Raw genomic sequence first — 14,791 nt, 5'->3', positions numbered from 1 at the left:
CCCTGGGCTGTCCTTGTCCACTGGGGCCACGTGTAGCCCGAAGATTAAGCTAGCTTGAGCTATCACCCAACAACAGTCTTGTTTTTCTCGAGTTGTGAGCCCACGAGGACTGTAACTGAACAAGTGGGGAAGTCAGAGTCTAAACTAAAACTAACGCTAATAAATTTTTATAACTGCTACCCATTTTTCCCCTCTCTCCCTGCACTGATAGAGGTGCCCCAATAGAGGTGGGGACAGCATAGCCTGGAGCCAAAGGTTCTGAGTTCAAAGCCCGCCCTGCTAGCAAGTAGCTTTTGACCCTTGGCAAAGCTGCTTTGAGCTCCCTGCCTCAGCTCCCTTATCTACACTCTCAGAACTGTTAGATTGGATGAGAACGCACAGACGGTGTTTTTAACACAGTGCCTGGCAGATAGCTGTGTTCTGTGAGGGGTACTGTTCTATTCAAAAGGCCAGATTTTAAGGGAAAGCCCCATGTCAATGTGGACGTTGTGGTGAGTTGTATTTCCCAAAGATGACTGCATCAGAGTCTCACCTACAGGCTCTTCCTATGATGTGACTTTGACCTTCCCCTCATCGAGAGATGGGGTTCTATATTCCCTCCCCTTGAATCCAGTCAGGCTTATGAGCAGAGTGAAAGTGAGTTTGTGACTTCTGAAACTATATCACAGTGTGCCTCTTTTAGGAATGCTTGCTCTTGGAAACCAGCCACCATGCTGTGGGGAAGAGTGAGCCATCACACAGAGAGGCCACTGGTCCAGTCAACAGCCCCAGTTGAGGTCCCAGCTGACAGCCAGTATCAAATTGCCAAAGAAGTGAACAAGTGAGCCTTCAGATGTCAAATTATCTCAGCCTTTGCATGTTCCCAGTGAAGGCCCTAGACATCATAGAGCAGAGACAAACAATCCCACTGTGCCCTTTCCAAGTTCCTGATCCACAGAATCTGTGAGTCTGATAAAATGGTGGTTGTTTTATGCCACTTAGTTTGGGTTTCTTACACAGCAATAGATAATCAACATGATTGTTTTAAGGAGATGGAAAGGTTTAAGAGTAGTGAAAAAGCAGGATACAGGTTTCAAGAAGGCTAACCTGACTGCAGTAGGCTGAGACTGGAGGCAGGGGACCCAGGAGAAGACCACTGACAGATACTATGTGATGTAAACCTGAATATTCGGGGGAGGTGGTTAGAGGGCACAAATGAGATGCAGCAGTTGAGGAAAAGAGACAAGTTCAAATGACTCCAAGGTTTGAACTAACAGTGGAACCCCTAACAGATTTAGGTTCATCCAGAAAGGAACTAATGTTCTCTTTTCTGGTGGGTAGTTGAGATAGAGGAGAGGAAGTAAATCTGAACGATGTCAGGATAAAATATGAAGTATCAAGTGAGAAGTTAGAAATTCAGGATCAGAATCTAAACACTGGTTTTGGTTAAAACCATGAAAACGAATGAGATTACCTTTGAGATTAAGTTGAGAAAAGGTCTGAACCCCAGTGAGTGCCTATATGTTTAGGGCAACAACAGGTGAGAGGGACCAGAGTTGATCGTCAGTGACAGAGGCAGAATTCTTGAGCATAATTTCACAACCAAGTTTTGAAAAGCTGTGATCATTATCAGTACCACATGTTGCAGAGAGGCCAAAGAGACAAAACGTTGAAACAAGGAACTGGAACCAGAAAGGAGACCAGGAAGGAACCCAAGATCAGAGGTGGGCTCCTGACCAAAAACGGAATGAGAAACACAAACTGAAGCATGAATGAAACGACACAAACCCTGCTCTGTACACATCAGTGTCTCTGGTGTCTGTTCAGATGGGCAGTTTCCTGTGAGTCTGAAAAGAGGAAGTGGTGGGAACTGTTAAAATGAGGTGGTGAAATGTACATTTCTAAGCATATAAAGTGAGCACAGGAACACCTGCCACTTATCTACCTCACAAAGATAAAGTACAGATTAGATTCCAATAAAGTGCTTTGAGTTCTCTAGCATGGCAGTAGACCCGATACCTATCTTTCAGCCCTTTAAGAGGAACAGTTTTTAGCATTTGTTGAACTGCACAACATTCCTGGGAGGTAGATATTATCGTTGGATGAAGAAACAAAGGCCACACAGCAAGTCAAAAGCCAAGGCAAGATTAGAACAGGGCCTGCCTTCCGTGTGGAGAAGTCCAGTTGGCTGGATTCCTTTTGTGTCAGTAATAGGTTCTTTGATCTGTAACATGGAAGAGGCTTGTTTGGGGGGAAGTTGTGAAAATAGATTCATTAATGACCACAAACTTCTCTGAAACTAAAGGGAACATGGGAAAAAAGGTGCAGCCACCCAGATTCTAGAAACAATAAAATAAATTCCAGGAACAATGGGACTCTAAGAACAGCACAGGAGATCCAGGGCACTTCAGGAGAGTCCATCTGGGCAGTGTCCAGACACTGGGGGGGCCTCGCAGAGGGGGCACATCTTCCTTCTGCCTCTTCAGTCTTGGCAGACACAGCACAGAGATGGCTGGCTTGGACTGGCACAGAGCAGCGACTGGATTACTCACAGGCTGAGCTGGTAAACAAAAGGCAGTTCATGGATCAGGACACCTCAGGTGTCCAGAAACAGAGGAGGAGGGGTTATGGCTTTGTGAAAGACTTGACTTGAAATCCCTAGAGATGCAGTAGCATCACAGTTCTTCCTGCACTATATTTTTTTCCTAAAAACTCAATTTTCTGATAAAAGTAAAAATGCAGTGATGACACTTTTCAATAGTAGTGCTTTATTATAAATTAAGAGATGGAGTTTAAGATACATAAAGCTGGCATAGGGAAGGTATTAGGCATTTACTGAGTGCCTACCAAATGCCATCTCACTTAATATTTACAATCTCCACCTGAGATACTGCCAGCCCCATTTTATAGACTAAACAGACTTAGAAAGGATAAATCCTTTGCCCAAGGCCATACAGCTAGTCTCTATGACAGAGCTAGGAGTAGAGCCCTGACATGCCTGATTCTAGAGCTCCTGTTCTTTTCTGTACACTGCTCTGCCTGCCTCTCAATAGTCACAAGTTCAACATTAGTCAGGTCTAAACTAATGAGATTTATTGTAATGCCCTAGAGATGACTGTACCCTAAAACCAGAGAATGTGCAGGGAGGCACACTTCCATTATGTACGCCTGAACTGTGTCTGCGATACATACCAGATAAAGAAGTGACCAGGACCAATCCCAGCCTGTCAGCCCACCCCAGAGAGCCCTTGCTCAGCACTCATACCACACTAGCTGTCCGACAGACCCCTTGTTGCTCTCGAGTCTTTTTCTCTCATCTATTCAACAAGTACTCTTCTTGCCTCCAATTCATTCGAGCCTTGACGAATGCAGGTGGCGAGAGTTGTTAGGTCAGTCAGATACACCAATTCCTGCTGCACTGTTAGCTAATACATTCCCCTTCTGGGCTACGGATTTTTAACTCAGTTAACATGTACTTTACCGCCACAAGGGTACAAAGATGTAATTGTCATGGTGGACATCTCAGTAGTCCTGGAAGATTGAAAGAGGAGACGTCATGGCAAATAGGCCTTTGGGCATTTCCCCAATCAACCAACCAATCACAAAATCAATAAACTAGATATTGAGTCTTACCAATACCCACTTATGGGTTAACTACTGGGCAGATGCATTCCTTTAGTGAAGTAGGTAGTACTATTATCCTCATTTTTACATAGAGGAAATAGTCACAGAACACTCCAATAACATTCCAAAGTCACACAGCTCATGAGCAGCAGAAGCAGGATTGAAACCCAGGCAATCCAGACCCTCAGTCATGCTCTTAGCCACCCACACAGCTCTCCAAGTGTGATCTGCAGACCCTTGGGATCCCCAAGACCCTTTCAGGGCTTCCACAAAGCAAACACTATTTTCCTAATTTACCAGGATGTTATTTGCCTTTTTTACTGTGTTGATATTTGCACAGATAGTGCAAAAGTAATGGTGGTAAAACCACTGGCACCTAAGCTGGAATCCAGGGATGGCAACAAACTATACTAAGAGTTGTGGTATTGTCACTGTTACCCACTTTTAGTAAAGGGGGAGGGGTACAACTAGTTCCACTTAAAACTGTCTTTAATGAAGCAGTAAAAATTATTAATTATAAAAAAATTTGACCCCAGAGTACAGGTCTTTTTAAATATCTGGTGTGACAAAATGGAAAGTATGCAAAAAACACTGCTGCTGAATACTCAAGTAAGACGTCACAAGGAAAGGCAATTATACGATGGTTTGAGTTGGGAGCTGAAATGGCCACTTTCTTCCTGGAAAACCATTTTTACTTCAAAGAACAACTGACAGACAGCTATGGCTCTTCAGAATTGGGTATCTGACAGACATTTTTCTGGAAAGCGAGCAAAGTGAGCCTGTCACTTCAAGGAAAACAACTCAGTATTTGTTGCCAATGATGACATTTTAGCTCTCAAGCAAAAATCAGAATTTTATAAAACTTGTATTTACCATTATAAGCTTTAGCTTCCCAATATTTAAAGACGTTTGGGATAAGACTGGTCATGATTGTGATGAATTCGGTTTTTTGATACTGCATAATGCAACATGTCAACATTTGGAAGATCTGAATAATCCAGTGAACCAATATTTTTCAAATAACTAATATATGATGCTATAAAATCCTGCATTAGTAAAAGATTTTAATATAGCAGAATACTACAGTTCATTCATATTGTTTAAAAAACGACATGACAAATACCCTTTAAGAAACTACTACTAGTCATATTTCGGTATAGTATGAAAGAATACCCTTAATTACCTGAGAAAGCTGTTAAAGTACTCTCCTTTTTCCCAACTACATATTTGGGTGAGCCCAGATTTTCTTCCCTTTTTGCAACCAAAATAATCTACTGCATCAGATTGAAGGCAGAGGCAGAGGTGCAAATCTATGTCATCTTTAGCAAGCCATTAAAGAGATTTGCGAAACAAAAAGGTAAAACAATGCCTCTTTTCTCACTGAATTTTTTGGCTTTAGAAAATACAGTTATTTTTAATGAAATGTTATTTATGTTAACAGGTAATTTCTTTTATTATTGCTATTTTTAAGTGAATTAATAAATACTTTAAAAACTTTCTTAGCTTTAACTCCAGATGTGATACATATCAAAAGCTCTTTGGAGTCCTCAATAATTTGTAAGAGTATAGAGGGGTCCAGAGACCAAAAGTTTGAAAACCACTGCTACACAGCACGGAATCTAAATGAAGAGAAGACAAAAGAATAGGCTGTGCAGCTGGATCACTCTCTAGGTGAGCAGGTACGACTCTCAAGACTAGCCACCATGAATTTCATGGACTTCTCAGCTGGTAAGTATCAAGGACCCAATTTCTCGTCAGGGTGTATAGCTTAATGACAATAAACATCAAAGATCATTCTCGACTCTTTATGGTTCCCAGAATGCACTCAGCTCCTACCTCTATTTTTGTGCACTTGTCCTTTCCCTTGTCCACCTGGGAAACTCCAAGTCTCCTTCAAGACGTATATTGTTCACCTCTCCTCTCTGCCTCTAGGCGCCCTGTATACCCCTTTTCTATAGTACTAAGCACATGGCTTTCATTTTGGTGGTGGTGTTTTTTCTCTTACCAAGTTATGATCTGATCTGATATTTACTTACATGTCGAGCTCTCTGTTGGGAGGTTGAGGCCTTGAAAGCTAGAATTTTATCTTAATCCTAGCACCTTGCTCAGGACTTGGCACACAGAGTGAAACTCAGAAAAGACCTGTTGAATTAATGAAGCCAAGTAACCCCCAACACACACCCAGCAATCTTCCAATAGCAATTTGGCTTCTCCAGGAGAAGACTGTTGACCAGCTATGAGAAATAGTGTACAGGTTTTAGTATTTCTCAGTATGATATTCAACGAACATTCTGACTATGGAGTCCTGTTAGTTACACTGGTGTGAATTCTGAAATTGTAAAACTAAGATCCAAACCTGGGTCTTCAAAACCCTCCAAGGCAAGCTCCCCCTGCTCCCCACTCCACACCACATGCAGATGCTGGCCTCCCTCTGAGAGACTCCTGTCACAAGCTCTCTAAAACCAAAATGACGCTTTTAAGCAGCCAGGTTTGAAAGAGAAATTTTCAGTAAAATGAAGAGTATATAAAGACAATTATAAAATCATTGCTGTAGCTTGAACTGCTACATGATCAACGACTTCATAACTCAATTAGAGAAAAATATTTTTTTCCCAAATTTAATGTAAGCAATGTGTGGAAATAAAGGATGTTGAGTCAGATAATCCCCTGTGACCATCACAGATAATACAATGTGTATAAGTTTTGAAAAATGTTCACATACCTCAGGATGTTACGGCTTCTTTCTGGAATGCTGCTACTGTCCTGTTAATCCCTCCCCAGCCCCCACCCCAACACAATGTTCTCTCAGTCTATTGTTCAACATGCCTCTTGCCTTACTTCTACTATACCTTGTTCTGCTGCTTTCTCATTCTATTTATTTAGGAATTAGGAGAGGATACATAAGACATTTCACAGCCTTCTTAGGCTCTGCCAAAGAATGTGATCTTATTTCCTTATCTCTACAGAGTAAGAATCTTGGAAATCACCTATTCTCATCCCCTTATTTCACTAAAGAGGAAACGGAGAAAAATGTTAAGTGTTAAGTGACTGAAATGCCATACTTCCTCAATTCATTTCTGTGTGTTTCAGGAAAACTTACGCCAAGGAAATGGGGGTACCTCAAGGTCAAAGGGAGAGAGAAACTGAGGAATGATTAAGAAGATTGTCAGTATCCACTCAACAACATCTACTGAGCATCTAGTATATTCTGAGTACCAGAGGTTCTGTGTTAGCACAGGCAGACAAAGCCCTAACTATGTATTTAAAATTTAACAGATACTAAATCAGAGGGGAAAAAAGTAAGTGTAAAACAAACAAACAACAAACAAAAAAACCTCTACCAAAATAAATAGAGTAGTTTAGGAAAATAAAAAGCCTAGCAAGGCTCTCTATGAATGGAACAGGAAACACATGGAGAGAAATAAACTGGGTAAGGACTAAACAATTTATTCACATTGCAATTTTAGGATCTGTTTAGAAAAAGCATGTACATTCATTACTGGAAAAGAATTTCTGGTGACCAAAAAACCCCACAATAACAACAGTGAAGTCTTTTGCAGAAGAGACCCTTAGCCCCCTTACTTTGCCACAAGAGGGTGCACATTTCCTTATTAATACAGTGACCGAGTGGAACCCTGGTATGTTCCTCTGGCAGGCGCTCACCTCTCTCAGGCACCACCCCAGCCCCTAAGTCTCATGACAGTAACAAGCATCAGTACATAGTTATGTAGGTTAAATCCCTTTCACAAGCTTTATTTCATTTATTTCTAACAATAGCTCTGTGAGCATGGGTAGAGCAAAAAGTATCGAGCCAGTTTAAAGATGAGGAAACACACTCAGAGCCAAAGTGACTTGTCCAAGGTCAGAGAGATCATAATGTTAGAGACCAAACTCAAACTAATGTCTCCTAATTCCCCAATCCTATATACATTTTCCTTATTTCTTATTTTCCTACAAGAGCATAATCAACACCCATTCCATAATCATTCCATGCTTCAATTCACCCATTCTACTTTTCCTGGGCAGAGAATCATACACTGGGCAAATCAGAGACTACTAACCTTTACACTGTTAAAGCTGTTTTTTAAAAACTATGTGTTAACAACTGGCAATTATTTTTATGGGTTTCCAATGAAGTGAGAAGTGTGCAGACAGTTGTCTACAGTATCCTAAGGCAGCAGTAACATGAACAAGAATAATTGTAAGTGCTGCTTACAATAGGGAAATTAACTATAAGCTCAAATTTCTTTGGATAGAGCTTATGAGATTCAGCCTAAAACCTAACTCCAAAAGTCTTTTCTCGTGAGACAGTAGAGCATAGTGGTCCAGGATTTGGACTTAGCAGCCAGACTGCCTGGGTTCAAATCCAGGTTTGCTACTTATCATGAGACCTTAGCCAATTACTCAACTTTAGCGTGCCTCAATCGTTCCTCTGCAAAATGGAGATAAGAATAGCAGCTACTCCACAGCATCAGATAACATGAACAAGCACGCAGTAAGCATGCAGGCTACAGAAGGCAGTCCTTATTCTAAAAGGCAGACCAAATATTAATTTTAGTGATGAAAGAAAACACATTAATTTTATGTGCTTTATGTGACACAGAACTACATTTTATGACCATATGGATGCTTGAAAATATATTAAAAATCCTTAATGATCTATGTATATAGCAACTATATCTGTCTTAAAGGATTTAGAACATAAATATAAATTGCTAAGGAGTATACAGTTCTCATATCTTTGCTTTTATGACTTTGTTTTTCTTATGTCTATGGTCAGTTGGATGATGCCAAGTCCCTGGTGAGGAAAGAAAAGCTAGATTACTGAGTTCTTCTGGAAGGGGAGGCAGTAAGCTTTACGTGACAAAGGGGAAAGTTCCCTGCCCTGGAAACCTGATGACCCAGGCTATAGTTACAGCTCTACCACTAAACAGCACTAATCCCACATCCATAACCCACAAATATCTCTAAAAATCTACCTTGTCATCTCCACTCCCACCACCATGGTCTTAATTCAAATTCTCATCATCATGGATTACTAACTGGCCACAGACGTGGAGCTCACTAAGTCTGCTGAACAAGGGAATAAGTGGGCAGTGGGAACAGTGCCATTAACAGAGAAGAATACAAAAGCAGCAGGAAAAGATTTGTTTATAAACTTTTGGATACACATTGTTAACTCAAGTCCTACCTCAGCTCAGACTTCATAAATGCTGGGCCACTCCAGTAAGGCTGATCTGACAGAATCCTCTCTGTCTCTCAGACTTTTCTTAGTGGTAGTGTCACATGCCCCACAGGGTTGCTCAGATCCCCTTTGTCAGTCCGATTCAGTTTGTGGGATCAAATTCACCAGATCATTAAGGCTGGCTGCTCCTGCATCCAGCCGAAGCTGCTTTGGTATCTCTGGGTCTAAGAGGGCACTGGGCTTAACCTAACTAGAGGTCATAGTGACTCATACGTGGGGTGGCCCACTCTTTTGCAGGGTCTGAGTGCCTTCCAGCTCCTTCCGAGGACCCCAACAAATCTCTGATCCTTTCCCACTCCAAACATCACACTCTTCCTTTGAAGACTGCCCTCTAAATTCTTGTTTAGTTTGAAGGATATCTCTCTTGCCTGACTTGGACAGAGATAATCTCATAGCTCCATCTAAATGAAAGGTGAACATCTTTTACAGCTTTGACCTCAGATTTTATTCGATGTCCCCATGGGCTCTGGTGCTCCTCCAGCTGACATGGCTCCACATATACAATATGTGCAAGATCACTCCCTGCCCATGCGACGGCAATGTCTTACATGCTGCATTTCCTCCCTCAGGAACATGCTCAGGTGCTCAGCCAATGTGTGTTAATTACACAGTAGGGAGGCACCGTTGCATCTGGCTCATAACCTGAAATTCCCAGCAGAGGGCACCATAGAGGAGGAATCAATTACCTTCTGACAGCAGAGCTAATGAGCTAAGTCCTAGAGTTTCAATTTAGGCTTCACTGACAGTTGCTGCAACATTGAGCTGCGTGATGTTGGGAACATGTCTGAATTTGGCTTCCACAAGATTGTAACAAGACCCTTCCTTTCAACCGTGATATGCAAAACTGTGCAATCAGTACTGGGTGGCAAATCTGTGCTAGGAAGGATGATCTCAGCCATCAAAATTAGAACTGGAAAAGCCCTCCCCAAATCTAAGCAGAATAGCTCAGTCCTAAATGTCTCTTATACTTCCCTTGGGACTCCAATTTACAAGCTAACAAGTCTCACCATGAAAACAGCTTTTCTTGATGTTTAGCATTACTTTTTATTTCTTTTTATATACTGCTTTGATAGATTCTAAATACATTTTCTCTTTCCATGAGGTTTACATCCTTCACATTCTTAAGGAATGTTATCATATCCCCTGTATTCACCCTCTGGCCAAGCTATACATATTTAGCTCCTTTCATGTCTCCTATGTCCTTCCTTCCAGCAGTGTTGGCTCCTCTTTAAATTCCTTCCCATCTGTCAACATCTTTCTGGAACTGATGCACACCCTCCCTTAATAAACATTCTAGGTACTCTTTGTTTCCTAAGAGTTCTCCAAAGACTCCTATAGTGAAAAGAATATTGGACCAGAAGTCAGAAATGGTAGTTCTAGTCCTGGATCTGTTCCAAGTCTCAGTGGTCCCTTCTATAAAAGGGGAGTAACACCTTTCTGATTTGATTAAAAGAGAACATAAAATATATAATCACTTTACAGATTATAAAGTGCTGTGCATGAAGAATGTGTGCATATATTACTCACATAATTTCAAAACTATAAACAAAAAGACTGGAAACAAGTATGTCAAATAATAACAGTTGTTAAAACTAGTGGTGACACTAGGAATAATGGCTACATTATTCTATGTATGTAGTGCTTTTTGTTTCAACTTTAAAAAATTATTCATTTATCCATTCACTACAAATATTTACTGAACTTCAACTATATGCAAGATGATGGGCTAGATAATGTGGCAGAACATAAAACAAGGACCTCAGGAATTTATTATTATCATCCCAAATTCTTAGGAACTCACTACTTGGTTTAGATTATATAATACCAGAAAGCTGTTTATGCTGTCTCTTGGATTACGCTTTATTACACTGGGGTGATTTCTCATTATTTCTTTAGAATAGATTCTAAGAAACAGAATTACTAGGACAAAGGTTATAAATCATATTTAGACCTCAAATTTCCAAACAACTTCCCAGAAAGGGCGTGCCAATTTATACCCTCATTGCCAATGAATAGAGTGTCTCTTAACATACCATTGCCAACATTGGGTGTTATCTTTTTTCCTAACTAATGAATTGCTTTTAAAAATAATAAATAGGCTGGCCATGGTGGTTGCATGCCTGTAATCTTAGCACTCTGGGAGGCTGAGGCGGGAGGACTGCTTGAGGTCAGGACTTCACGACCAGCCTAAGCAAAAGTGAGACTGTCTTTACCAAAAATAGAAAAGATTAGCTGGCCATGGTGGCATGCACCTGTAGTCCCAGCTACTCGGGAAGCTGAGGCAGGAGGATCACTTGAGCCCAGGAGTTTGAGGTTGCATGAGCTAAAATGATGCCACTGTACTCTAGCCCAGGGTGAAGGAGTAAGATCCTATCTAAAAAAAGAAAGAAGAGAAAATGAAAGCATGAGAAAATCCAAAGTTAATTCATTTCTACCAATATAAAATATCCCCACTTGGAACCTATTTTGGTATTGCCTTATGGTAAGTGTTCAAAAGAATCTTTAGTCTTTCAAAATACATTAACTGAGTGGTTATTATTTTCCAGGCAATACACTGGGGGTTAAACCACAAAGATAAAATAGTCCCTGACCCTGTCTTCAAAGGGCTCATAATCTAGGGCAAAAGATAATATTAATAATTATAGAATACTGTAGGGACAGTTCCTTCCTTGAGAAGTATGTGGAAAGTACAAAAGCAACACAGAAGAGGGAGCCAGGAACAACACAGGGTAGTCAGGGGCTTCAAGGACATGGTAATGCCTGACCAGGGTTATGAAGGACGAGCAGGTCTTGATCAGAGAAGGGAGAACAGAATGAGAGTAATCCAGGGCAGAGGAATAATTACTCTGGTTTTGCAGTCACTACTGTCCTCTCCCAGAAAATGTTTTATTATATAAAGTTTTAGCAATTCAAAGCTAAGTTTCACTGGGCAGTTTTATTGTTGCCATCTCTATCATTTACAACAGTTGCATTTCTGTCCAAGGAAAAAGCAACCAGCAACCTTTCTGCTACTTCATCCACAAAGGGCGCAAGATTATTCCTGCTTCTCACAGAGAAATTTGTTTTATAAAAATGAGTAGGGGCCAGGTGTGGTGGCTCACACCTGTAATCCTAGCACTCTGGGAGGCCAAGGCGGGCAGACTGCTCAAGGTCAGGAGTTCAAAGCATGAGCAAGAGCGAGACCCCAACTCTACTATAAATAGAAAGAAATTAATTGGCCAACTAATATATAGAGAAAAAATTAGCCGGCATGGTAGCGCATGCCTGTAGTCCCAGCTACTCGGGAGGCTGAGGCAAAAGGATTGCTTGAGCCCAGGAATTTTAGGTTGCTGTGAGCTAGGCTAACGCCACGGCACTCACTCTAGCCTGGGCAACAAAGCAAGACTCGGTCTCAAAAAAAAAAAAAAAAAAAAAAAAGAGTAGGAAACAATTTTGCTGAATACAAATTTTAAAACTTAGATTGTCAAGCTTGAAGAGGATCTTTAATTCTTAAAGCTCCTTAAATACTTTCTCAGGAAAGGTGGGAGTATATATAAGATAAATAACTTTCTTTTCTACTTCTATGAAAATAAATCACTTGACTCTACATAAAAATAACACAAAATCCAGTTTTAAAAAATAGCATAAGAAATTATTAATGGCATCAAATAATTTTCAAATAATAAAAATATCCTGAGAAGCTGCCCTTTTATGTGCTTCTACATATCATTGGTGGCATATATAATTATCCATACCTGGGATTTAACAGTGTCCTGAAAAATATACTCTGTGGAATAGGGATTACAGTAGCAGACTTAAAAAAAAAAAAAAACCAAAAAAAAAAAAAAAAAAAAGGCAATTGCAGGCTGGCCACTGTGGCTCATACTCATAATCCTAGCACCTTGGGAGGCCCAGGTGGTAGGATTGCTTGAGCCCAGGAGTTCAAGACCAGCTTGGTAATAGTGAAAGCCCATGTCTACAAAAACATAAAAAAATTAGATGGGCATTGTGTTGTGTACCTGTAGTCCCAGCTCCTAGGGAGGCTAAGGCAGAGGATCACTTGAGCTCAGGAGTTTGAGGCTGCAGTGGGCTATGATGACGCCAATGCTAGCCCCAGCAACAGAGACCTTGTTTCTCAGAAAAAAAAAAAAAAAAAAAGACAACTGCAACTGTTTTGTGTTAAAAGCCTTTAACCTATCCCAGAATTTTCAAAGCCCAAACACCACTCTAGGTCACCAATCCTCAGTGTGTTTAAATTGCAGAGCATTTAAACAAAATTGGCAGAAAACCACATACAAAAGGGCTTCTCCCTTATAAATTGTTAAAAGATAGCTTTCCAACTACTAAATCATTTATTTTCTTTTAGATGTAAGCCTTTCAAAATTGTATCCTATGGCTCATATATCTTCCTAAACTCTTTGTTATCAAAAGGCAAATAGATCTTCTCTTGAATCTAAATGACAGCCTGTCTTTCTCTTGGCTCCCTAGGAATCACCACCACCTGCCCCAGTGCAGCTGAGCTTGGTCAGGAGCAGACACTCCGATGCTGGTCCTGTGATGGGGATAGGTTCTCTGGCCAGCGAGCTCTAAGGGCAGGCTACGACCCCAAAGCCCAGGTAAGCAACCACATGGAGTGTTGGTGTCTGTCTAGCCCCACAATGCAGCCCAGATCCCAGCTGAGGCTCCAGGCCACCTGCCACTGCACTTAGGACTCACAGGTCAGCTCGTGTTCTGATATGGAAAATTATCATTTATCTCCATCTTTCACAAAAATAAATACATCACCAGGTTGTCTGCTTTTTCCTTTTTTTTTTTCTTTTCACTTGTCAAAAAGCAAAGGGGATCCTTACAGAAAACCATATATTCCCACACAATTTTGACTGATTTGAAAAATAAGTGTGTTTACAAATTTAGAAAGATATATGTCACAAGGGGTAAACAATAAGATATTTCCCTATTCATTCATTTAATCAACAGCACCTACCATGTGCTAAACACTGTGTTGGGCTGAGGACACTGAATAAATGACACAGTTCTCATTTTCCGAACACTCACAGTCTAGTATAGACCAATATTATTTTCCCCTTTGTATTGAATTTCTACCTGCTGGGTTTCCAAGAGAACTAGCCAAGACTATCAGACTTACTCACTCTCCAACCTTAAAAGTATAATCATTTGAAGTATTTTGTTTTCAGTTTTATGCTATTAATAATAATCATAATAGGTAAAACTGACTGAATGCCTACCCTATGTCAAAAGTCGAACTAACGTATTTTCTGTGTCTTATGAAGCATCTTGTCCAAAGTCATACCTAATGAGGGCTGGAGCCAGGAAGTAAAACTCAGGTCTGCCCAGCCTGGACTATGTTCTTAACGACCAATCTCTGTGGCCTGTACTCACCCAAGGGACTGTTTGGACTAGCTGTAAATTGAGAAATGTTTGGATATTTCCTTCTTGAAGAATCCTGTTATTAAAGGTATAATGCAAAACACTTTAATAGCATACAAAATACTCCCAGAGATAAGTTTAGGAAGCTATTGGTTTGCAAACATCTTACCAGCCTACTGATGATTTTATAAATCCAACAATACCACAAGTAAAATACTCTGCTGCCAGCAGAGGTACAGTTTTGAAGCTACTGATTGTCAGTTTTGATTTTTATTAAACTTCTTAAACCTTGAGTCTGATCTTTCAGATTCAATTTCATTTCTTTCCTATTCAGGATCCATGGGCTAATCTGTCTTCCTGAGAAACACATGATGAAAGAATGAACAGGTATCAGCAGTGAGTGGCACCTTGTCCCATGAATAACCACTATTTGTCATTGTCAAAAAACCTAGAACTCAACCTGAACAGAGAAAAATTCTGGAACCCATGGGACAAGATAAGGAGCTCTCATAATCCAGAATAGAAAGCCAAGGGAAGAGTGACCACAACAAAAATAACAACAGGACCAGCTTCATG

At 40.5% G+C, this 14,791-nt stretch overlaps 1 protein-coding gene and 1 long non-coding RNA gene across 3 annotated transcripts in view; one reads left to right on the top strand and one right to left on the bottom strand.

The window, feature by feature from the left end:
- The window catches only part of IGF2BP2 (insulin like growth factor 2 mRNA binding protein 2), a 163,287-nt gene that overhangs the window by 75,341 nt on the left and 73,155 nt on the right, over positions 1 to 14,791 (bottom strand). The gene's annotated exons all lie outside the window — the stretch shown is intronic.
- Positions 2,454 to 14,634, top strand: LOC105863065 (uncharacterized). The gene is made up of 3 exons (XR_012919316.1): positions 2,454 to 2,542; positions 13,316 to 13,443; positions 14,550 to 14,634. It is a non-coding gene; the product is annotated as an uncharacterized LOC105863065 (long non-coding RNA).

Source organism: Microcebus murinus, chromosome 1 (assembly GCF_040939455.1).
Source record: "Microcebus murinus isolate Inina chromosome 1, M.murinus_Inina_mat1.0, whole genome shotgun sequence".
Classification (NCBI taxonomy): Eukaryota; Metazoa; Chordata; class Mammalia; order Primates; family Cheirogaleidae; genus Microcebus; species Microcebus murinus.
The sequence above is the reverse complement of the archived record's forward strand: the minus strand, read 5'-3'. Positions and strand labels throughout refer to the sequence as shown.